The 26094-nt window shown below is 42.1% G+C and overlaps 1 protein-coding gene across 3 annotated transcripts in view; it reads left to right on the forward strand.

The window, feature by feature from the left end:
• Positions 1–23850: 23850 nt before the first annotated feature.
• Positions 23851–26094, forward strand: part of mef2d (myocyte enhancer factor 2d) — a 97479-nt gene continuing 95235 nt past the window's right edge. For all 3 annotated transcript variants that reach the window (XM_041941660.1, XM_041941659.1, XM_041941658.1), the window contains exon 1: positions 23851–24042. The gene's annotated coding sequence lies outside the window, so the exon portion shown is untranslated. The remainder of the gene's footprint in view (positions 24043–26094) is intronic.

Consider the following 26094-nt stretch of genomic DNA (forward strand, 5'->3'; position numbering starts at 1 on the left):
CAGGCCTCGAGCTCCTCTTGGGAAAGCGGAGTGGTTGGTGGTGGCTAATGGGGCTAAGGACCCGGCACAATAGGCTGGGTGCACCATCCAGCCACCCCCTCCCCTCCCCTCCCCAGCCCTCTCACCTCTCCTCCTCCCCCCATCATCCCTCTCTCTTATTCCGTCTGCATGGGAACCCGGGCACCGAGGTGGACCAGGGGGCGCTCAGCATTGTGGTGGCACATCCCAAGTTCATTAGCACCCATCAGGCCATTTCTGCAGGGCCTGGCGGTTAAACCCCCACCACCCTCCAACACCACTGCTCTCTACTCCATCCAGTTTACTGCGCACGGGCTCGTTTGTGTTCGCATGAAAAATGTAACGGAATGATCACGCAGGACTGAAACTGCGGCAGATTTCTAATGGCAGGATTCAGCAGATCACATGACCTCAGGATCCGTAATATTAACTGTAATTATAAATGGAACTAAAGCTACAACTTTATCTTAATTATGACTACAACTACAACCGTAACTTAAATGACAATGTAACTAAATTTTCACTTGCTTAACGTCCATAATTATACGTGTAATTAGTGTAGGAGTGAACATATTTGTAGCCAGAAGTGACAGAAGTTTTCACAGCTTTACTCAAATAATATTAGAAATTTAACAATATATATATAAAAAATCCTGCGTTATAATTAAACTTTTTATATTTTTAGATTTAAATTTGCAGCTTTTTGCAGTGTTGAAAAGTAAAACTCCTCTTAGTTACTGATGATTCTATGTGAGGCTGCTTTCACCCACTTTACACTGCTGGTAGTTTAATCTATAACAGGGCATCATGTTTCATAAGATGATCACATCTGTTGCATAAAAAATCTGAACCTGCAGAATAATTTCAGACGTAAAGCAACAAAATGGAAATACTGAATTAAAATAGCTAAAAGTGACCGAACAGGAGTTGTGGAGTGAAGACAGTCGACATCCTTCTTACTTTCCACCACTTTGTTTTGTCTCTGTGACTCCAGTTAAGACCATTAATAGTTCAGTCAATTAATTAATCCACAGAAATTAATTTGCATCTACTTTGATAACTGAGTTATTGTTTTCAAATGCCAAACTGGTTCCAGCTGCTGTGTTTGTGTGTGTGTGTGTGTGTGTGTGATAGTAAACTAAACATATTTGACTTTTGGACTGTTGGTCAGAAAAAACAGGACATCAGAAGATGTCACTTTATGACTTTGTGACATTTTACAGACTAAACAATTAATCAAAAATTGGTACATTGTCCTTGCTGTAATGCTAACAGCTAGCTCTAACTGCTACCTGTGCAGGTGTTCCACAGCTGATCAAGAAGTGATTCACAGTTGTGGGATCAGAGCACTTTGAGGTTCATGTAGGTGGATCCATTCAGCAGATCTGAGGCTCCTGCAGCAGCAGCAGCATGATGAGAACCAACATCTCTGCAGAGCAAAATAATCTATAATCTACACCTTATTTTACTCACCATTTCCTAACAATATGACTGATATTTAATAGTCGGTGTAACATACTGGAACATTAGCCTTAAAAAACAAAGTTCTGCTTAGAACTTCAAAAAGCACATTAGTCTCCCACTGCGAGCCACCAGACAACATGTGCTGACACATCTTCATGCACACCTGACAGTATTCATGCTGCAGGTGCAAATCATTTCTTTTCCCAGAGGAATCACATCATCTGACTGTAAAGTCAGGGCAGTGCCGTCAGAGTGACGCAAAATTGCTGTCCTCTGCCTACAAGTATTTTTTTTTACTCCACTGTAAACATTCAAGAACTCCACAAGAGCAACAACACGAACAACAGGCTTTACAAAGACAACAGTGTTGAATTGACAGCTCTCAGATCAGCATTATAAGTTCATTATAGCATTTAATGAAGAGCTGTTGTATTTGGTTGTAGTAGATTGGCAGGCGTTCCTGTTATTTTGGCCACCCTCCACGAGAGATGTCTTTAAGGCTAAATCTCTTATTAATGACCACAAACATAACAGGTACATTCACACGATTAAAAAAAAAAGATAAATAAACATTTTGAGCATCTCAATTAACAAAAAAGTGAACGTCTGATATTTTTCCTGTTTACAGACATCACTGATGGGATCGAACCTTTGAGCAGCAATCAGAAAGATCAATAACTTCGTTTTAGTTGCAGTGTTGTCTTCAATGAAAGACCTGTCAGTCACAGCTCAGGGCCAAACAGCAGCTCCTGTTTACACTTTGAATTCAGCTTAAACAGATTGTCGTTTTGTTTACTTCTGGATCTCAGATTGTCTTTAAACCAGCAGCAGGATGCACACACACACACACACACACACACACACACACACACACACACACACTGCCTACACTGTGCAGAAAAACCTCAGTGAACGGGTTCAGCTGCTGACCAGCATGTAAAACACTTCCATGAATGAGAACCAGGGCCAAAAAAAAGAAGAGCTGGGCCGCAGAGACAAAAAGCAGAAAGCAGCAAATGTTTCAGATCTCAGCATATAAACGGCTTTTTCCTGGTTTTATTGTTTGTTTGTTGTGTACGTTGCTCTTTTCTCTGTTTGCAGCTTTCACTGCTGCATCACTCAGGTTCAGATTATTCTTAAGACCATTAACTCCAGATCAGATATAAGAAGTGAAAAAAAAAAAGAGATAGAAAATGTTGCAGGATTCATTGAGCAACGTGTTTCATTTGAAAATGATTTATGGTTAATAACAGGAGCAGCTTTTGTTCGTGGTTTCACCGACTTTATTAACAGCAAAGGGCGCCTCATACACACTGAGTGAAAGGAGAGCTGAGACGACTCCACGCTTCCTCCATCTCTGCTCTCTGCTGAGGAGCCGAAGCCTGAACTCAAATCAGCTGCAGGCATCAGCAGCTCCCCTCCTTCAGTCTTTCACTGACACGATAAAACATTTCTGCATCAACTGGATGTTTTCCTCCAGTGCTGTGACTGTAATTTGTGGTGAAATAATAAAAGAGCACAGATCTGCTTTGACACGGTGAACTTGTCTCTGAGATGATGCAACATGAGCACGTCTTGTTCCATTTTGCTTCTGCGTTATATCTGTCTCATTCGTCTTTCCTTTTTATTCACTCGGCAAATATCCACAGCATCGTTTTCAGATGGAGGAAAATAAAACAAAGAAATGTTCATCCTCTGCATCATTAAATCGTGCTTTTATTCTGAAATATGCTCACTCTCATATTCTGGGTTTCGTGTGTCTGCAGGAATAAAAAGACTTTTGGACTTTTGAAATCCTGCTACCTGTTGTGCAGCTGTGCAGGTGAACTGCCTCAGCTCCTCTGGGCACATCAGCACCCTGCTTCACCGTCTCCCAGTGCAGCATCCCAGTATCCCCAGTACACCAGTATCCCAGTGTCAGAGACGTGCTCTGCAACCCAAAGCTCCGGATCTTTTGTCCCTCAAAATCTGCCCATATTGTTGGAGCTCCATGGGGGCCAAACAGCCTCCTTGTGCCAAACCAGACAGACTAACCCCCCCTAACCAACCCTCTACCACCACACACACACACACACACACACACACAGCACTGTTCTCTAAACAGTTCATGACGCAGGGAGCTGTGATGTGAGCTGAGACAAAAGAAAACACTGAGAAATGACAGAAAACAGACTTTTGCTGTGAGAATAAAGATGAAATCTCCAGTTTGAATTCATGTTCAACCTGTTTGCTTTGACGCATCAAATCCTGCAAATCTGCCTCATAAATACACATTTCTGTCAGGGTGAAAACTTTCATGTCTCCCCTTGGTTTCCCCTCGGAGAAGGGGTCTTCATTGTCTTTGACTGTCGCCTGATTGGAAGCTAAAACCCTCAAACTGCCGCTTCCTTCACGTGCTGCCATTTTGCGTTTGGCGCACGTCGCGCCAGAGGAGCTGCGGGCTCTGACGGGCATCTCTGGGGCTGCAGCTGCACACCTCCACACTCACCTCCAACTTCGAGCCTCCTCCAGCATCCCGCGCGCGCTTTAGAGCCACGCGCCCCCGGGCAGCGGGGCTCCACTGCGGCGCTGCAGCGACAGGAGAGGGCTTTTGTCGATGGCGCGGATAAACGCGGCCTGTAAAAAGAGAAAAAGTCCCCCACTTCCGCTCTGTGTGACATAAAGCTCCAGCAGGATTCCTGTCGGATGAGCGGCTGCAAATAAGAGAAAGGTCCGCTTTTGTTTTTACAAATGAAGGGAAAAAAAGCATCCTGTAAAGCATGCAGTAACAAAAAACATGGCGGATTGAAAAATCTCCCACGCCAGAGTCATTACGCCTGCAATTAGAAACTCATTTGCATAAATGCTAATGAGTCAGAAATTCATGTCGGCGCTGGAGGGAAACGAGGGGATTGTTTTTTTCTTTTTTTTTGCATGTGGACTTTGAAGAGAAGAGAAGGATTTTCACACGGATGTTCGAGGCCTGAGGAGGCTTTTATTTCCCAAATGTTTCAGTTTTTTAGGTTGAACCCGCCGGCAGTCACATATTACAGCTAACACGAGCTTTAAAGGGATGATTTACGAGCTGGGAGATTTGCATTATTTAATGTTTGACGCTGTTACACCAACACACACACACCCACACACGCACGCACGGTGATCCTGCTCAGAGCTGCACGGTGATGAAGTGAAAGCGCACCGCATTAAATCACGAGGATCAACGTTTCCTCACCTGTACGATCAGCTCACGTGTGTGCAGGATCTGATTGGATGTGTAGGATTACTGCAGAGTCACACACTTCCTCTGTTCCAAAAATAAAAAGACATCTTTGTGATCTGTTGCACTTCATGGCTGCAAATTTCAAGAAACTGACTTTCCCAAATTTTTTATTTCCAATAACAAAATTTTTGTCACGTTTAGAAAATCAAATTGTTTTGATTCCGGGAAATATTTCGGTTGTTTACCCACATTCACGTTTCCAGAATGACTTCCTGGAACAGATATGGATGTTATGAGACGTCACATGTTTAAATAAGGTGAACCCACCTGTTTGCTGAGCTGCTTCAAATCCAGAAAACACCTAAATTTATCTTTTAAAAGTGAGATATTTTCGTCCATTTAAAGGTTTGCACACATGAGCCACATCATGGTTATTTTATGATGCTGATAGTTTGATTTATTTAGCTTCTGGTAAGGCCTACAAGCTGTAATTAATGGCTTTATTAAAGGTTAATAAATAATTGAGTAATGATTTATAGATCTGTTATCAGCCATTAACAGGATTGCCAGGTTGTGAAAAATAAATTTCTGTAACAATGCAGCAATAAATGCTGTGAATGAATGAATGAATGAACATTTGTGGGTTTCACGCTTTCTGATGATGGAAATATGATGGTTATTGATTAAAGATTCCGATCAGAGGCCAGATCAGCGGCTTCACAGCTGAAAAACACAAACATCCAGCTGGAGGAATTTTTCCACGTTTGAGAAGCCGGAAGTTTTTCTTCATTGTGACTTTTGACGGGTGTGAAACGCGTTAGTGAATTATTTATTCCCGTTAATAAAGTCCCGGTTTGTAAACCCTTCAGTCATCAGAGAGAAGCAGCGTCGTGCTTCAACGTGCAGTTTGATTGTGCTCACCTCCTGCTGTTTACGTCCTCAGCGTGCTCAGGTGACCTGCGACTCACCTGGAAACGGCAGGTATGGACTGAAGCGTGTTCTGGTTGATGCTCGTTAACCTGCTGCTGCTCTTCACACGTCACCGCCCTCACTCTCAGGTGAGGGTGTGTGCGTGTGTGTGTGTGTGTGTAGTACTATAATGTTCCAGTTTCTGTCATTTAGCTGTTTTAACACATTTGTGCACGTGTGAAGACATTTAATATATTTGAAATTAATTGAATTGTTTCTTGCATGTCGTGGTTATTGATCACTGACTGGAGATCAGTTTACAGTAGTTTACAGAGATCATTATCTGTCACTGGTTTTTAAAAAGTCAGCTTCTAATTCGGAGTTTTGCAGACTCAAAATAATACTGAGCTTATTATCTGGTTTCTTCTAATCAAAGTAATGAGCCATGAATATAACTGAAAATGATAAAGCGATTATCAGGTAAGCTGAGTGTGCAGCAGGGTGGAGGAAGAGGAGAGTGGAGTTAAGATAAGATAAGACAAAACTTTTTAGAGGTGTAGTTCAGACACTCCTCCACCCAGCAGCTCATTCAGTTCCATGATGATCTGAATAAACCTGAAAAATAAATAAAATCTCCTCATCAGCGTCTAAAATCTGCTTCTTCACCTTTTTATTTTCACACCACCTCATTATAATCGACTCACTCAAACTAAATGCTTTTTATTATCATTGTTATTTTGGCTTTATTTTGTCAGATCTGAGGAAAATAAAAGAAGGATAAACAGTCTCATCTCACTTTAGGAAAAATCTCTAACGTGTTTTCTATCATGTTAGTGAGGACTTTGGAAATAAATCACCAGTTCTGTGCAAAGATGAACAAAGTTTTAAACATATAATTAAAGGATGCTTCGTCCCATAATGAAAGGACCTGTTGACATGTATTTTCTGAAGCGGCTCTCAGGTCCAGGTCCAGATCCTCCCTCCTGACTGATGGACCAGATGAGTCTGAAAGCTCGTGCTGTGTGAACAGAGAAGCAGCTCAGGCCTGTTTTCACTGTTCAGTTTGAATGAAGCTCTTTGATTCAATCTGAAGTTTTTATTTTATTCTAGTTTTTAATTTGGCTCTGAAACAAATTTAAATAATAGATAAAACAACGTGTATTAATATTCTGCCCCTCAGCCTTTCTGATTGGCTGGTTGCTTATTGGAATCACTGATAATTATCCAATCACTGATGAGGTGAATTGATATAGACCATAATTAGACCACAGATTTATTTTGTGTATTTCTACAAAAATTAAACCCATCTTACTGCTTTCATTTTCACAGATGGACTCACGTGTGCAGGATCATTTTCTGCTCTCATAAATAAACAAAATATAACCGGAAGAAAAAAAAAAGATATTAATAAACGTGAAGAAGAAAATCTGAGTTTTCCTGTTTTGGATCTTCGCAAAGTTTCTGATCAAACCTGCAGAGAAACGACACCAAGTAAAACTGAATGAAAAACAGACAATAATGATCATGATCAATAGTTAATGCAGAATGACTAAATGACTAAAAACACTCTGACGTCACTTTTCACTCAGACAGAAGCTGCACGAGACTCAATAATAAGAAGCGAGTTTAATGATCAGTGTAAAAATGTCTCATTCAGTTTGATCGTTTTCTTCATTTTCAACACGTGTTTCCTCATTTTAAGACGCCATAATAATCATTTCAGAAGGTTAAATAACAAAGAGTTTAAAGTGGTAAAACTCGAGTAATCTGACGCCATAAAAGAAAAGACTTAAATGTTTATTAAAGTTCATTCTTAAAAAAAACTCGAAGATTCGTTGTTTTCTCTGGAGTTTAAAATATGAAGCAACGAAGTCCTGATTTACATCAAAATTCAGTGAATTCAGATCAACGGATTTTATTTTATTTCACTTCATTTTATTTATTTTGTAAATTCAGGTAACAGCTGCGTCCCTGCAAAGAAAATATAAAGAATTTACATGACAGAAAAAAAAAAACATGCGGCCTTTTCACATTTTCACATTTCAAACAATCACACAAATGTTCTGTAATTTGACTTAACTCTTAAATATATGAACGTTAACAACCAGAGGAGGAAAAACGTCTGTGGCGGATTTCTGGCCGAGGAAGGGGGTGAAAAAAATTACACACGCACACGCGCGGGCACGCACACGCACGCACACACGCACAAATGCATGGCGCATTTGCATGTTGTATCCCACGGTGGAAATTACAATGGAGAGCAATTAATATGCGCATAAATTAAAAGTGAGAGGGGTTTCTGAATTCCAGGAACAGGCGGTCATCCAAAGAGGAGGAGAGAGGAAAGAAAAGAGGCTCTGTTCACACGGGACAGCAGCAGGAGGAGGAGGAGGAGGAGGAGGAGGAGGAAAAAGAGGAGAGGGAGGAAGAAGAGGAGAAAAAGAGAGGATAGAGGGAGCTGCAGAGAGAGGGGAGAGGAAGAGGAGCAGGACAAAGAGGATGGAGGAAAGAAGGAGCAGGAAAGGGAGGAGGAGCAGGAGGAGAAGAGAGAGGAGAGAGATGAAGAGTAAAATGAGGAGTAAGAGAAAGGGATGAGGAGGAATTACAGCGAGTGAAAGAGGACAAGAGGAAACTGTTTTCACAACATTTTGTACCGAGATATGAAACAATGAGGATGAAGTGCTTTATGTTTTGTTGTTTTTAAGATAAGATAAGATATAACTTTACTGATCCCTCACTGGGGAAATTACATTGTTACAGACAGTAATCATAGCAAGAATAAAAAAGGAGAAAAAGAAGGAATGGATGATAAAATAAAGATGACTGGAGTGTCAGTCATCGCAGGCCTCTCAGAGATCAGCTGGGTCACGTCTGAGGACAGTGAGGAGATGATACTGAACCAGGATCAGTTCCCGTCACGCTGCTCTGACATCATTAACTTTCAACGTGAAGACCAGTAATTAACACACATGAAGCTCCAGACCAGCAGAATGCTCATGAGACACAGTCTGACTGTGATGAGGAGGCAGTTTCCTCTGTTTCTGGACTTATAATACACTCATATGTATTTATATTTCCTGTAGTGTTCAGTGAGCTCTGCTGAGTGGATGATTATTAGAGATTTCATGAGTGACACAGGAGACACAGATATTGCACCTCTGCAGTGGTTTCTGGTGTCAGATAAGAGCTGGACCCTCGTCATCAATATGTTTGATTATTATATCATTCTTTCCTTTGGTGTTTGTTTATGCATGTGTTGAGCATCACACTGATGGTTCGCCCGACCTCTTGGGTCATTGGTACATGTGCTGGATGGGTCTTGTGACCACCTTTAAATATTTTGGTCTGATTAAATCTAACTGGGATCCAAACTTTCTTTCTTTGAATGCATTTCCTGGTTTGAGTCAGTGTGCAGGTATGACTCTTTTAATACTGTTTTCTAATAATAGCTTTGCACCTATAGCACATCGTCTATTACCAATTTATCTTTGAACATGATTTTATTCTTTATGACCCTCAAATTCTGCCCGTTGACCCTTCTTTTATAAAATTCACAAGCTGCACTGCTAAAATATCTGAAGTACACTGAAGGAGCTCTTTAACTGTTTGGTGTCTAAAGGAAGCTCTTGATCATTTTCAGTTTATCCAAGAACCCCTTTGAGTAAAAGGCTTCATTTAGGAACTCCTCAGGCGAGGAGAACATCTCAGAGAAACCCTCAGAGATGCTTGAAGTGACTTGATGAACCCTCCAGAGTAGAAGGAGGTTCTCCAGGAACAAAGCTGCCGGAGGAGCTCGTGCAAACACTGAGATGCTCCTGGAAGAACAGTCCAAGTGAGCATCCTTCATGATCTTTGACTCTCTGAGAGTGTGTGCTGCTGAACGGGCTTCCTCAGCCCAACGTCAATAATGAACAGGAGCTGCAGGAGTCAGGAGGTCGCAGCACCCGGATATAATTATAATTTCTTTTTCACTAAAATGAAAATCAATTAAAAACAAATATGAATTTTAATCAATTTGAATATGATACAAAATTAAAGGCAACAAGACTAAAATCAGTGAACATGCACAGATCACACTGTAGCATGTGTGGAAGAGTTTAATCCTGCAGTGATATAGCGCCCCATGCAGGACTGACAGTGTTTCAGGCAGTTCAGCTCATTTTTAGACTAATGTCTCCCTCCAGTGGCCGTTTGGTTTTACTACAACACATTTCTTTAGAGGGATTTTCTGATGACCTTGTGATTATGGTTCAGCTGTATTAACTTTATTGTTATTTTTGCCATTAACTAATTATTACTACAGTACAACTACTGCTGCCAGTTTTAAGTTCACCTCGTGTTCTCATTTGGTTTCAGACTCAAAACACTGAAATATCTGTTTAATATGATTTGACGACTTTTTGTCTTTTGGTTTTCTCTACAGGTTTTCAGAGTTCTCCTCTGACAGCTTCTGTTCATCAGCACTGAAGGAGGAAGAGCAGAACAGAATGATGCCGAGCGAGAACATGAACAGATGAGATTATATCGTCAAAAAAAAACTAAAAAACTAAAATGCATTAATGATTTTTAAAAAATACTCTCTGAAACAAACACAAACAAACTAAAAACCATATATGGTTAATGCAGTATTATCCTACATCATGAAGGTTCGCTCAGACATAATTAATTGATTAAACTTTGCATTTATCAGTGTTATATTGCAGCCATATCTGCAGCGTAAAGACTTCAAGTCGTCCAGTGATGAGGTGACATCGGAAATTTCAGTCAAACGTTTGTTCTGTTTGTTGTTCGAATGTAAAACTCTCTGAATGTTTTTGTGTGTATGTTTAGTTTTTGCTCCTTGCAGGTAATTTCTCTACTGTTATTTCTGTTCAATAAATACAACGTCTCCTGCATGTCTGTCATTTTTTACCCTCACAGAGCTGTGTCATACTATTAAAGCATGTGATTATTGTTATGAGCATTTTCCTTCCTGTTATTGTTTGTCTTGTCTCTTTTCCCTCTGAAGAACATTTTAACTTAAAAGTATTAGTTGCCCAACCCTAATTATACCATAGGTTATTTGCCATACACACAATCTGTCCCTAACGTAGCTGTCATGCACGATGATGTTGTCAGAAGTGAGAATTTCCAAAACGTTGGCATTGGACATAAATAAATGAATGTTGTCACTGAACGTGAGCCACAGTTTGGCACAATCGTCCAGTGTGGATGTTGCAGCACAGCCAAGTCATCATTTGCTGTGAGTTAGAAGACCTGATTCCATCATCATGAGTTCTGAAATATCCTGAATGTGATAAATAAACTATGATAGCTGATCTGATATAAACTGTCAGATGAGATGATTTTACAGTTTGAACAACTTCAGCTGTTGTAGGTTTGCTTTAAATCCACAAGAGAGAGCTAAAAACATGTGGAGCAGCTGCGTCCTCGCCACACATAGAGTCACTTATACCTCTGTTTGCACTGTATTTCCCTTCTATCCATGTAGTCTGCAGATGGAGGTTATCTCATTTCTAACCACCTTTTTTTCTGTAATCCAAAACTTCCCTCAGTGTAAAAACTGATTCTGAGTCAGTCAGAATGTCGCCCTTGTTTTATACCAAGGCTCCCTGAAAACACAGTCCACAGCTGTACTTTGTTCCACAGCTTGTCAGCCCATAAGCGTTGATTTCTGTTTGACCCCCGCTCCATCTCTCAGCCATCTCAGATCTAAATTAGTGCTTCCCCGCTGAGAACACTGGCATTAGAGTCTGTCCAACCTGGATGCCGAGGTTCCCCCTGGCCTTCCCCATTAATCCGCTCTGCGACTCTCCTCTCCTGATTGCCACAATTTAGCCCTAATTGAGGGGTACAAGCTGAAGAGGAGTGGGGGCGTTTGTTGGCTCCGTTGCCATGGACACTGAGCGTTGCTAGGCAGCCGGCGGGATGCTGTGGAAGCGGAGTGCAGCGGAGCAGCGGGTCACTGCGGAGAGAGGGATGTGCACCCACACACCTCTCATACACAGAACAACACACTCTGCAGCTGATGGGGGAGCCGAAAAGGGAGAGGACAGAGGCGGTCAAGACAGATTGAGCGAGGACGACCTCGTTGCGAACTGTTCACCTGCCGTGAGCACCTCGACAAATAAAGTAATTTAATCAAGCACCAATAATCTGCAGCCAGAGATGAAATTAAGATAAAAATAATTTGGCTTTGGGTCAGAAAGTAGGGCTGCACATGAAAAACCGTCCCTGCTCACATGCAGAGATTCACCCTGTTTGTCTAAATTACTGCAAATTCTGGCTTTGATAAAGTCATGATAAAGAAAAAATCTCTGAAAACCTGAAGAGGAATGAGAGAATGAAGGGAGGATGTTTCCTGTCTGTGGTTTTCTTCATGGTTCCCAGCCTTTTTACATTGTGACCTCTTAAAATGAAGCAGCAACATGACATAACATGACATGATCTCACAGAGTTTTCATGCATTGTTGTTATTATTTGTTCTAAAATGCAGTTGTGATCATTTCATCTTCTGATTACTCTTTCGATCTCCCTGAAGTTGCAGGACGAAGTCGGCTCAGCAGCAGGTACTCGTGCACTCAGCCTGTTTTTGAGAGGGAGCAGATTCAGGCTGCAGTTTAACGCTGTGTCTCTGAACTGCAGCAGAGCATCAATCCTGTTCTCCAGCCTATGAAAATAAAATGCAATTAGTTATGCACACGTCACTCCACTGGAGAAATATTGCCGTAGTTTGCTTTGTAAGACGGATGGCTAGCAGCGGCTAAAGCTAGCAGCCATCCCTCAGCCCTCTGCTCCTGACTCGTGATAGATGGTCATTGCAGTGGAGGCAGAGACGACGCAGGAAGTGAACTCGGAGAGTTTGAGATTCCTCTTGCAGACAGAAAATCCTCCGTTTGGCTCTCATAGCTGGTGGTTGGTGGTGATGGATCGTTCAAACTGCTCAGTCTGAGCTTCTGTTAGCAGTGATGCTGCTTCATGTGTTTGAAAATACAGCTGTTAGCATGTTGGCAGCTGCCCTTCATGTGTGGCTTTTATAGCTTATGTTCTCTAAATGAACTTGCACGCAGCCGTTTATGTGAATTTGTGCCCCATAAAATTTGGGGGTGAAGCAAACAGATTCAGCTTTTTTTTTTAAAAAAGAGGCAAAAGTGCAGAAACTTCGTGTAGAGGTGAGACTTTTCCAATAAACAACAGCACAAATAATCGAAATGAACATCTTTAAATTATTCTACAGCGTCTGCACTCATAGAAAGTGCTGCTTCAGTAAAGTTTTAAAATAATTCCCCCCAAATCTCATCAAAGATATATGTCAGATTGCAGAAAATTGCGTCATTACTTTCCTTTTTTTGGGAACGGACCTCCATGACTCACTCCACTGTGTCAATCAACAGGATCCTCCCAGCTGAGTCATTTTGTGTCCACCTGATAAACATGCGTCCAATAGTCCCTCTAATTTTAGCTCTGGTTTGGTCGCCGTCACCGGCTAGTTTCTCCCTGTCTCAGTCTGAGCGTGCAGTGAGTTTATCAAAGCTTATTTGATGTAAAAGCTGCTCCTGAAACACGGAACAGTAAACGTAAGTGTGGAAAACATCCACTGAGGATGGAGCCTGACGTGTCACCACACAGCAAGCGAGGAAGATTCACAGGTTTTCAGAAATCCAGAACATCATGAACAGTGATGTGAAACTTTTACAGAAAAGAGGGAGATGTGAAAAGGGAAAAATTAGCCAGACTGAGACACAGAGAAGATCTGGCTCAGCGCTCACGAGCATTTCACACTCGCTGTTTCAAAAAGGACCTCATGAAAACAGCAAAGCCTCCAAAATCATCTCCTGGCGAGCAACAAGAAAGCAGTAAATAAACAAGGAGGAGAGACGATTAGAGCGGAGAGGAGGGAAGGAAAACGTGAGAAGAGAAACTGGCATGAGATGAAGGACGATGAAGAGAGAGGGAAGAAGAGAAGAGCTGCAGATGAGAGCGAGTGGAAGGACGTGAGGGTGGAGGATCAGACTGAGCAGAAATGAGACCAGTCTGGATTTCTCTTACTTCTGATCTCAGTTCATGCTTTTGATTTGGCAGAAGTTTTAAAATGCAGCGTCTTTGGTTTGCAGTGACATGAGGAAGAGGAGAGTAAACAGACCCGAGACGGAGAGAGCTGCATGAAGACAACACATTAACCCTTCTTCTGTCCTCTCTGCTCGCTGTCTTTCTGTCTCCTCAGCTCACATTTCCCTCATTTCTCTCCACAGTTTCCTCTCGAACGTGGTCGTAGAGTCACCTCTGAGCATCAGGTCATGATCATGTCCCCCTGCTCTTTTCTAGCTCCATCACCCTGACACCTTCATCATCCTCAGCTGTTACCTTGAATCAAAGTGTAAGCATCACAGAATGAGTTTGCTTCCTGGTGTGAAACCAGCATGTCAGCCTCTGCAGGCCGCCAGCATGGCTGCAGACCTTCAGCCCTGTTTCAGGAACATCAGCTCATTCTGCTGAAGCACCTTCGTTAATCTCTCCAGATGAGAGTATGAGCAGAATGGAAATGTAAGATAAGGACTATGAGAAGAACGCCGAGTTTGACGTAATGACGCCGTCTATTTAAGTCTGCAGAGCTTAATAAAATACAAGCGTATTTAAGTTAAGCCATAATGTAAAAAGCTGTGACCGATGGATTAACCCTTTGCAGGATGAGTCTTTTTTCCCACTGAAAGGTTATGTTTATTGCGTCTGTAACAGCTGGACGCTCACACAGCTGGTTCCATGATGAGGTCACGACCCTCGTGTGGACCGCCAACATGGATTCCTGGGTCATAGCTTAAGTCTCAGATTTGGGTAAATGTATTTAAAGTTCTGTGTATCTGGAGACCAGCACACAGTGCATGTGCTCTGGTTGTGACTGAGGCCGTTTGGGATGCAGGGTTACATTATTTTTAAAGCAGATTTGAAGGCTGATTATTCATCTTGTGGAATCTGGATGTGCATATATACTCCAGTAGGATGAAGCCATTTGTTTGCATGCAAGTAAAACAGCTCAAACAAGATTAACTCTTAGCATGTCAAAGTGCTGTGTGTGAATCACAGCCTGATAGATCTTCCACTGTTGTCCCAAAACTATTAAAAACACATCAGTGAGCCTCACTGTTGCTCTGCTGACATGTTCCTTCATCACCATGAACACACACACTGCAGTTTATTCTGACTCAGTCACACACACACCGTCCTGCTGCTACTGATACTCACTAGAGCAGCAAATGTGGATTAATCCGCAGCAGAAAATAGTCCCCAACAAATGCACTATTCCCTCCTGTTTGAGTCAGATTGAATAAAAGCTGCAGTGGCCTGCTGAGTCTTGATTTAATTAACAATACGCTGCATCTGTGGCCTGTTTTTAAAGATTAACATCTTCAGTAGGAAGCAGTAGGCTTGGTCGCAGGGCAGGAAGCAACAAAATTAATATTTGGCTATTTTGAGTTGTCTTCAAAAAAACATCAGCCTATCAAATAAAAGGGCGGCATTTGATCTTAAGTTAAACGGCGCGCAGTGAATCAAATAAAGTGCTTTAAAGTGGACAATTATGCAAAACCACCTCGGGAGGGAGGATGTTTGTTTCGTTTTTTGGGTGATAAATGAGAGAAAAAACAGCACAACGAGCCTCCGCTCCTTTCCTCCAGCAGACATCCCCTCGTTCGGCGATGGTGGTGGTGCGCTGTAAAAAAGAAAATGTTGAAAAACTTTTTGAATTTCCTGAAAGGAACTCAAATCTGTAGGTTGCACCCAGTTTGAATTTCCAGCTTATGACGGGTTTGGTTTCCACATGCTTTTATTTAGAAATCAGACAACTGTGTTAACTGGCAAGTTAATCTAACTTTACTGAGTGAATAATGAAAGAAGAGTTGATTTCACGTAACTGACGATGATTTTACAGTGCAGACGAGTCCAGTATGAGTCAACTCCTGCATCCTACGACTGAGGAAACAAATTAACTTAACTTCTTCGCTTTGTAATTGATCACAGATGAAGATTCAAACTCACTGGCTGTCACTAAAGCAATAAAATGTGTCGGTTGTCACCACAACTTCATCTTTTTTTATTTCAAATGCTGATAATTTATGTTTCTAAGAGCTTTTAATTCTCATCTAAGCCAAAATATATAACTTATGCATATTTATGCTTGTTTATTTTGGTTTTGTTGGTGGCCGTTTGTATCTTCACGTCTTCGTGGCTGATCTCCAGACAGGTCGACAGCCAGCCACGAGAGCAACAACCAGTCATCAGCACACCACACTGGCTTTAATGGTTTCAGCCCCGTACTGTACCGACTGCTCGCTCACGATTGTGTTGCTGAATGCCAAAATAGCAGTATGATGAAACCTGCTGATGACAGTCGGGTGAGTCACCCACAAACACGGGCACGAGGTCGAGGTGGAAAATCTGCCTCGACGTCGCCACAAGAACAACCTCCTGTTTGCAAGAGACGATCATCAGAGATTTAGACCAGGTGTGTGGCAGCAGGTGAAAACAGTAAAGTATAAAGTCTTATCTGTGTTTGTAGAAACACGTGCTTACGTTGAAATGTGCAAATCTATATTTTCAGTGCTCTGAGGATCACACATGAGATGCCGGTCACTTCCATTGTGCTTGGCAACAGAGACGCCTTGTACATTAAAGCAGACACTCACAGTATGCAGAGAGCAGGTAATATGTTGTAACAGGTAATGTGTTTTCCTGTTTGGTGGCACTGACTCTATGATACACTGATAGACGTGCCCGGAGCAGCTGACGATGAGGATCATAGTTTGGTTCCAAGTGATGAATCAGGTGATTCAGACGCTGAATTTAAGCTTAACAATGAGAGAGGCCAACAAACAGCGGACAGCTGTTTGCAGTCTGCACGACCACGTACTGTGCCGAGTGCAGGTCCGAGCAGTCACATCAGCTAATGTCTAACACTGTGTGCATATAAACCAAATATAATGCTACACTCAAAGTTATGACATCTACAGTAGAAGTGAATGTGAATGATTTTAATTTGTAGATGCCTCACAGGTAAAAGGTCTCCAGAGATATGAGCAGTGTGGTTTGGAAATCTGTGTGAAAATGACTTCATTCTCACTTCTCCATGTAAAGGCAGCAAGAAAAATGACTGGATCTGATCTGCCATTGCTTCGTGATTAGAAGCAAACGCCCAGTTCACATGTTGTTCTCTCTTCTGCTTCTCGTAACGTTTGTTTCCCTGATTCATCAGACTGAGCAGCTGACATTAGCAGGTATAATGTTGACCAGGCTCACCATTTGATAACATGCCCGTGGTGGCATGTTATCAACATCCGGCGTCTCTAGGCAACTACTTCCGACGTGGATGATGTCATTACCGAACGCCGGGTGCTGCGAGCAGCCAGCCACAACACGGCTGACTCTGAGGCGGTCGGCTACGAATACGCAATAACGAACCATAGCTGTGCCAAACTACAGCTAAACTAGCCGACCGCCGGCTCAGAGGGGAATAGCACCAGCATATCATAACAAAATATTGGAATATGAACGAGTTTTGCCGCAGATTATGCGTTATATAGAGGCTGCGCATGGATGCCCCGAGTACTTGCATTATACGGATATACGCGCCGCTCCTCTGGGGCTAATTTCTTCAAAACGACTCCAAATGCCACCAAAGTTGTCTGGGGGAGTAAATGGTCGTATTTAATGCTACAAATAAGGTCCAGGTTGTAAAAAACGAAAGATATCCTTTAACATTTGCTAATTAGCACTAAATGCAGCTGAGGCTGACGGGAATGTCATTGCTCTTCTGGCTAATTGGTCAAAACTACAAATTATCCACGAATGTTTGGCCCAAATTTCAATCCATCCTAAATTTGTCAAGACGTTTCACTACAACTGTCAACCTCATGGTGGCGCTAGAGGAAAAGTCAGTGATCATTAAAGGTTACATCATCTTGGAACTATGAATGTCTGTAGATTGAATGGAAATCTATTTAAAGGCTGCTGGGGGCGTACTGACCGACCACTAGCATGGCTAATTATTACTTTAATGTTACCTATATTTATCTCTTTTCTCTATATTTTCCTCTTCCTTCTCGACAGCACATCAAGTATTGTGATTTTAAGCAGCGCCCGCTCAAAATACATATTATTATTATGCAAACTCAGAGGTGCAGATCATTTCTCAGCCCAGATCTCAGCTAACAGTTAACATTTGGAGTTACTGCACAAACACGGAGCAGCTCTCAGCATTCTCCACATCGGTGATTCATTCAAGATGCAGCTCCACTTGATTGCATAACAACGGGTAATATGTGCAGTGTTCTCAGCCACCGTGACCTCGTGCCCCCCTGCAGACATTAGCAATCTTCCAGAGTGTTGAGAGCTGAATGTTCAGGCTGAAAGACAATAGTGGGGTCATCGAGTTCCCGTTGACACCGGTGAACCCTGGGCCGAACGTGACCAGCTGAGCCTGTTGCTCATCTCAGAGCTGCAGAATGAACAAACATGAGCTCGAGTCGTAAACACACCATGTGGATGTTCACACTGACGCTGAAATACTGGGTTTCATGAGAGAAAGGTTATTATGAGAATTCCAGCACAGTAAAACATCTACATAAATTATAAAAGTTAAAGCACTTGTTGGGCAGAAGGTCCTTTTCAGAGAGTTAAACTATTATCTATATGATTTTAATGTTACAGATGATGGAGGTGGAGCACATTTAAACTACTTAATATAATGTTAGTTAGCTTAATCTGAAGCACAGTATCATATTTCATAAACTGACCATAATAATAATATAAGAAACTTTATTTATATAGCACCTTTTATACAAAATGGCAGCTCTACACCAAAGAAATCACAAGCACCAAGTGCTTTACATGAGAAAAGACAAAGAATGAGCATAAAACAGGGCTAGAAAATGAATGGAGAATAAAACCCACTTGATAATAATAATAATAATAATAATACAGTGATATTCATTTAATACAATAAACCATGTGCTTTGTTTGTAAAACCTTAATCTGTAAGGCAACTCATCACTCCAGCTGTAGTGGAATATACAGTAATGTAGTGGCATCACACTGAAATACTCAAGTATGGGTACCTCAAAAGTGCAGTACTTCAGCAAATGTACTTAGTTACTTCCCACCACTAAACCATGTTCATCAATGTGCTGCTTGAACAGCCTCCACTCTTCTGGTTTCAGTCTCCAGATGTTGAACCAGCTGCAGGGATTTGCAGCCATTCAGCCACAAGAGCATCAGTGAGGTCCAGCACTGATGCTGGTGATCAGGTCTGGCTCACAGTCGGCGCTCCAGGTCCAGTTCAGGCGTTGGATGGGGTTGAGGTTGGAGCTCTGAGGGAAACTTTGTGCATCAGAACACTGACAGGCTGAAACAGGAAAGGGAGGAACACAAACTGTTGACACAAAGTTAGAGGAGCAAAGTAAAGTATGAGTGCAAGCTGTGTCGTCATGATTTCCCTTCACTGGAAATAGAAGCAGCCCCAGACGACCACAGCATGTGGACGAGTATCACATGACAACATGACAGGTAACACTGAACCGGCGCAGAAAAATGCTAAAAACTGCTTTTTATTTCAGACCCACTCAGCCCTCAGGCTCTGTGTGACCTCGCACTGAAATGTGAGACATAAACACATCAGCAGAACATCTTAATCCTGGAAAATTAATTATGATATGAAAACAATGCCCCGCACCCAGTGACCTGCTGTTCATGAGCTATGCCATGCCTCAACAGGGGGCGCCAAACTGTAGTTATTGTTGCTGAATAAAAGAGCCTGCTGGCTGGCAATAAAACAAAAAGAAATTCTGTCGTTGCAGAGGGATGTGAGCTCTACGATAACGACAAAGGTGGACTATTCAAGCTGCAACGTGAACAGCAGCCGGCTCAGCAGCTCTGAGCATGGCGCTAGTCCTGCCCTGGACTCTGCTTCCTGTTTCCAAACTCTGGCCCGGCTGTGCTTGTTTGTTGTCATTTTTCCCGTGGCATTTCCCTGACCTCGGAGCCAAGCGGCTGACCGCTGGGCTACCCAGCTGTACGAGCAGGACGGCGTCAGCGGAAGGCAGCGGGACGTCCATCTGACTGCAGCAATTCTCCTCTGAAAAGCCCCATCACATAAGCTCCTTACGCAAAGCAGAAAACACTGTGTAATCTCCCCCTGTGTCGCTCCCTCTCTCTGTGTCTGAGCTGCTGTCAACACTACTACTACTACTACTAGTTTCTTCAGTACTCGTGGTTCTCCTTCGTTCTTCATCTACTTCATTACAGGACATATCATGTTCTCGGAGTTTCCCCGGCATGGGATGAATAAAGTCTTATCTGATCTTATCTCCCTCAGCAGGTCAGGTTCAAACACAGTCAGTCATGTTGACGAGGTGTCACTCCTGCCTCACCCTGATGGAGACGCCCACAATTAACAGCACACCCAAACATTGTGAAACATTTGAAAAAGCTGATTTCAGGCAAACAAGCGGCAGAGTTGTGACTGTCCTTCCTCCAGTCCACCGTCCTTCCTCCTCCCTGCTGTGTCTGCTGGATTTTTTCACTCTTCATAAACTTTACCTGCAGTAACTAAGTACATTTACTCAAATACTGAACTGTAAGACTGTCCTGTTGTCCCTTCTCTGTTCTTGACATGCTCTATTTTATTAATTTTCTAACTTTGTAATGGTGGGCCTCCCTCGAAAAAGAGATTTAAATTCAATGGACTTCCTGGTTAAATAAAGGTTAAATAAAATAATAAGTACAATTTTGCACCTTTTATTGCACTACAGTTAATATTTCATATATAAAACATCCAGTATGATCAGCTTATAGAATAAAATACATTGTTAAACCACTTTTTTTCAACCTTTGTGACCTGTTTCAGATGTCTTTGAGTTGTTACATTTCCACTCGAAACCTCCCACATGGTTTCATTTCAATAACTGTTCGAGGCCCAAAGACGTAAAATGATCCGTTATTGCATTAAATAAGTCCAGAAAATAAAAACAGGTTTGTGTATCAGAACTTTGTTTTTCTTTTTTCCTCTACAATCAATCATCTCATGACCCCTCAGATTTATCTGGTGGCCCTTTGGAAAGGCCCGACCCCGATGAGACCCCCTGTAGAGGCTACAACAGTAAAATGTGGTTTTAATCAATATCAGGGGTCATTTTACTGTGGAATCATTACTTTCACTCCTGATACTTTAACTACATGCTGTTGTTAATACTTATGTACTTACTCTGACTGCAACCAACATACACACCCATGTGCCTTACACCAAACATCTGTAGTAAAACCTGGATCTGCACCTAAAATAATCAGTTCCAGAGGTGGTTTGGTCTTATTTTTAGCAGCACAGACATTGAATGATCATATTGATATTACAGGAATATTGTAGGAATACTACAGGCAGCAGTGTGTCTATATGATCCTCCATCCTTAAGTTGTGTACTTACAATGTTCAAACCCAGAGAAATCTGTAAGTGTAATGAAGGTAGAGGTGTGTTTCATTTGATCACCTGTCAATGGCGACACGAGAAACACAAGATGATTCTTCAGAGAGTGATGGAAGGAAGTTGGAAAATGTGACAAAAAACAATCTAAATACATCATACATGAACTTTTGTGCCTGAGTCACATCAGACAGATTTTCATTGGCAGTTGTGGTTGTTTAACAATGAAGACAACAACTCCCATGATGCCACGCTACCTCACGACATCCTCAAATTACATCTTGAGGATGTAAAAGCAGTAAATTTTGATGGAGACGCTCCTAGCGGCAGAAATGACATACTGTGTGTTTAAGGAATGGATCTGAGCACTTCCTCCACCGCTGTTTGTTTGTCTGGTTCCAGTGTTCTGGTTTTTATTGTCTTACCACAGTCTGTTTTATATTTTAGAAGGATTCTTGACCTCACTTCAAACCCTTTATTAGATTTCACTGTTAATCAAATGTTTCGGACGTGGATGTGGTTTCCTATTTCAAGTAGCGTGTGTTCTGGTATGCTGCATTACGTTTTAGTACATACACCACACCCCTGCTGCCACTCATGCTATCCTTCACTTCCCTTTTAGACTTGACCTGAGGTCACATTCTGCACAGCTGAGGCCTGCACATCATGTATGTGTTAGACAGGAATACTCTCGTAATGCAAGCGTGTACAAGCTTACAAGTTGGCAGTGTTGGAAAGTAACTAAGCACATTTGCAGATTCAGGTTTCACATAAAAATATACTGTATAACCTTATTAAACACAACACACTGTCAAAGATCAAATCAGTGACTCCAGACCTTTTTAGTTTGCAGTCCCTTACAAAAAAAAAACAAAACCAAAAACAAATATTAGGGAAATGTACAAAAATGAATGCAGATTTTTGTATCTTTGCTGCTTTGTTTTTGCTTCTTTCCTCTCCTATTAATCATCACATATCCCCGAAGATTAATCTGGGGACCCTTTGGAGTTACCTGATCCCCAGTTTGGGAACCGCTGAACTAAATCTAGCTCCACCTCGAGCAGTAAAATGTTGCTTCCACAAGGTTACATCAGTATTAACGATTTAATTATTGCATATATAACAATACATCAATCACATTTTTTTTTGCAGAACAAGTGCTTTTGTTACTTAAATGACATTTTCATGACAATACTTCTGCACTGAGTTTTTACTTGTAATAGAGTAGTTTACATTGTTGTATTGGTATTTGTACTGCAGTAAGTTGCTTCACTTCCTCCTCTACTGCAAGTTGGACTGTGTATTCAAACAGTTTAATACTAACTGTGATATTATAGCAACATTACGCTGTGAATTAGTGAAATATCTGAACATTTTATGTTAAGTTTTTCACTTTAGCATTGACATACTGATCATCACAGCAGCAGCATGCGGCTCTACTTTGAACGATGTTATCTGCCATTCAGTAAAGTTTTAATGTTTTATTCTTGTATATATCTTAAAGATAAGATAAGACATAACTTTATTGATCCCACACGGGGGAAATTAAGATATAACAAAGAGCAATAATAACAAGAATTAACAGGGGATGTTAAAAAAGAACAGACAATAAAAAAGAGATACAAAATAAAAATCAACTACATATATACATTACATACAAAGAGTAAAAAAATATTATTGACTTAAAACATAGTTGCTTACCTTTATTTTATTTATTTATTTTTGACAAATGTAGGCTTTAAATTGTTTTCCTTATCTTTATATACCTTTAACTCCAGTTTGCCTTCACACTGTTTTATTAATGTGCTTGTTTACTATGTGAGACGTGTTAAAATTATGTGATATTTGATTGGTCCACTACTGTTGTTAAATAAATACTGAACTAACTGTCTGTGTTTGGATTCTCTGACATGCACGAGCTGTATTACTTTAAATCTCGCAGTGAAGCCATTTGCTCCACGGTGACGTGACGTGACGTAGCCTTGCGCACATACAGTAGAAAGTAAAAAAAATAGTCAAAAAAAGGTATAAACCAGAATGTGTACGCCCTCTGCGTGCACACCTTAAAACGTGCGCTCGCGTGAAGGTAAATTTCTGTACGTGTGTTTCGAACAGACCTCACGCGCCACACTGCTGCATCTGTCACTGTACGTCACTCTTCCGCTCACTGTAAACATCGTGTTCCTCCGCCGTGAACAGATAAAGTAGGGCGGCGGGGACTCGCGCATGATCGCTCATTGGACACCCCGGCAAAGCACAGCAGAGGCCACGCGGACTATTACATTTTTAGTCACGCGTTTACAACATTTAGCTTGTACAAATAAAGCGTAAAATTACGTTTTATTTAAGCGAATAACTGACCGAATAGCTTTTGCTGCTAGTATCTGCTCTGCTGGGTAAATGTACAACTTGTGGGGTCTACATGACGGCTTTCACTCACATATAACTGTTGTATTTATTTTTTAAAAATGATAATGACTCATTTTTACTGTGCTAAATGTTTGTAGTGGACTATTACGAAGCTAACAAAGATAACCAAACTTCGCGCCGACTGTAAACTGTGATTTGTAGTTGGTTAATATTTAGAAAAGCAGTTAAAGTAGAGTCGCTGCACTCAAAACATGACAAGCGGAGGGATATAAACTCTTAACACATGATGTCGCCATCAGCCCTTCCTACTTCACAGCTCACCTTCCACCAACTCCGTGCGGACGATCTGATTGGCCGAAGCGACGCGGCCAGCTCGCCCCCATTGGCCGCGCTCCTGTCAATCATAAAGCAATGCCACAGGATAGATTAGGCACCATTTGCCATAACTAAATAGTTACCTTGTACATCAAGTGGGAAGAATTTTTTAATTGGTAGCCCACCGCGGTCGGCGGAGAGTTACTGCTCGGCTTCCGTTAAACCTTCTGTGCGTGTTGAATGCAACAAAGTGTGACGTTTGAAGCTCCCGTGTCATCAAACAGATGTGGATACACTGCTCGGGTAAGTCACTCCTCACCAGCTTGGCCCTGCATTTGCCACATTTTCTGCCTCTTCCTGTGTTTTGGCACTTCTGACAGCTGTGCTCCCAGACGCTGCGGTGTTGTTCACGTTTTTGCACGTTCGGCTCGGAGTTGCTCGCCGGCACGGTGTTGTGGTTGTGGTAACTCTGAGGAGGCTCTGCACGGCGCTGCCCGGGCAGCCTCCGTATCCCTCAGTGTTTTGTGTCAAGGACACGCGGTGCCTCATGTAGTTTGCTAACTTAACGTCAGTACCGCGGTTAAAGCTGTGTTTGCGCTGTGTTTTTGCGCGTTTCCGTCCCGCAGACCTGCTGTAAATAACGCCTCGCAGCCGGTGGGTTTGAGCCGTGTGCGCAACAGTAATAACACTCCATTAGGAGCTGTCAGAAACGATTTACGACAAGTGTCAGCCTGGTTTTGATGCGATTTCTCTTCATTTCTGCAAGTGGATTTAATCCCCCAGAAAAGCACGTCGAGGTTATTGGCAACTTTTATCGCGCCATCAATTTCGTTTACGCGTTAAATGGCAGGTTTAAACAGCAGCGAGGCAGCGGGCAGATAAAGACAGAGCACTGTTTTGCCACAGGAAAACTGTAGTGATTTGTGAAATTGTGTTCCTTTTATAAAAGAAACGTATTGGATGCTTTTCCTCATATCCTTTGAGCTATTGTGCCTGTCGAATAATTTTATGTCTCTTTCATGAGCCCATTTCCGACATTTGTGCTCTCATTGCTGTGCGTAATTGCTTTTCTCCCGGGAGAGAGTGCCATCAAACTTCTAATTTCCTCCTCCAACCCGGAAACCATTTTGCTCGTGGAAGCAGCCCTGTAATGATGGCATCAATAAACCCGAATAAAACTCCCGTCAAGTTATCTTAGAGATTTTTTTTGGGGGGGGATGATAAATGTCCTTTCTGCCAGCTTTCCCCGCACCCAGCGCTGGTTTGGCAGCATCTCAGAGAGGCAGGTGACTGGGATTAGAGGGCAATGAGAATATGTCTCTGGAGAGAAGTCTCTCATGTCAGGAGGAGGCAGGAGGAACTGTTATCTATTGCATCATTATCTAGTGCAGCAGAGGGATGTGCTGCAACACGGACAGATGAGTGTTTCAGCAGCGCCTGCAGGTAAAGTCCATGTTGCCAGAAAGGTGTCACAGGATCCCGCGGGAGACAGTCCAGATAAGGGTGCTGAGCAGTGCTGGAAAGCGTTCCAGCAGTCCGAGGAGAGCAGATTAGCAGGTCTGTGTGAGTCTTGGGCACTAGGACGCCTCAGATACTCAGTGGAACCGGTGTTTGTTAGATAAGACAGGTAATATGGGGATGCAGGTGTGCCATTTTTGGGAGGGTGGTTGCATGTAGGAGAAGATTATTAGAGACCATAAAATAAACCTCAGCACTCAAATGTGTCCTGCTCCTGAATCTCTCAGTTCAAGTAGCATCGGCTAAGAGAGCTACAAACACCCAGACTGTAAATATTCATTAAAGAATTAACTAATTATGATTCAGGATTCCTGTGTTGAGGTAAACCCGTCTTACCAGGCTGAATCAGAAAGTGAGGTTGCATCAGAGCTGTCTCCCAGAGTCAGAACATCGTCCAGAGAAAACTAAACCTTTGGTTTAAAGCTCCAGATCTTCTAACAAATGCCTGTTTGGAAGTTTGCAGCTGTTTGAAGAAAGCGGCGCTGGTTAAATTCCACCTTCACGATAAATCCTCACGAGTTTTGTCAAATTTCACCATGGAGACAGGTTTATGTCAGCACCTTTGTGTGTGTGTGTGTGTGTGTGTGCGTGTGTGTGTGTGTGTGTCTGAGGTATGAGCGAGCGTGGGTTTTGGCTGACAAACAAAAATAAACACTCTGTTGTTTCTGACGTTGTCAAGATGTCAAAGCTAATAGGAGCTCCGAACCCCCCTACCACACACACACACACACACACACACTACCTTACCTTATCTTACCCTTCCTCCCACTACAACCAGGCCTGTATCACCATCATCATCATCTCCATCAGCTGGTTGTTGGACTGTTGAGATCTTGT

This window comes from Chelmon rostratus, chromosome 8 (assembly GCF_017976325.1).
Source record: "Chelmon rostratus isolate fCheRos1 chromosome 8, fCheRos1.pri, whole genome shotgun sequence".
In the NCBI taxonomy this organism is placed as follows: Eukaryota; Metazoa; Chordata; class Actinopteri; order Chaetodontiformes; family Chaetodontidae; genus Chelmon; species Chelmon rostratus.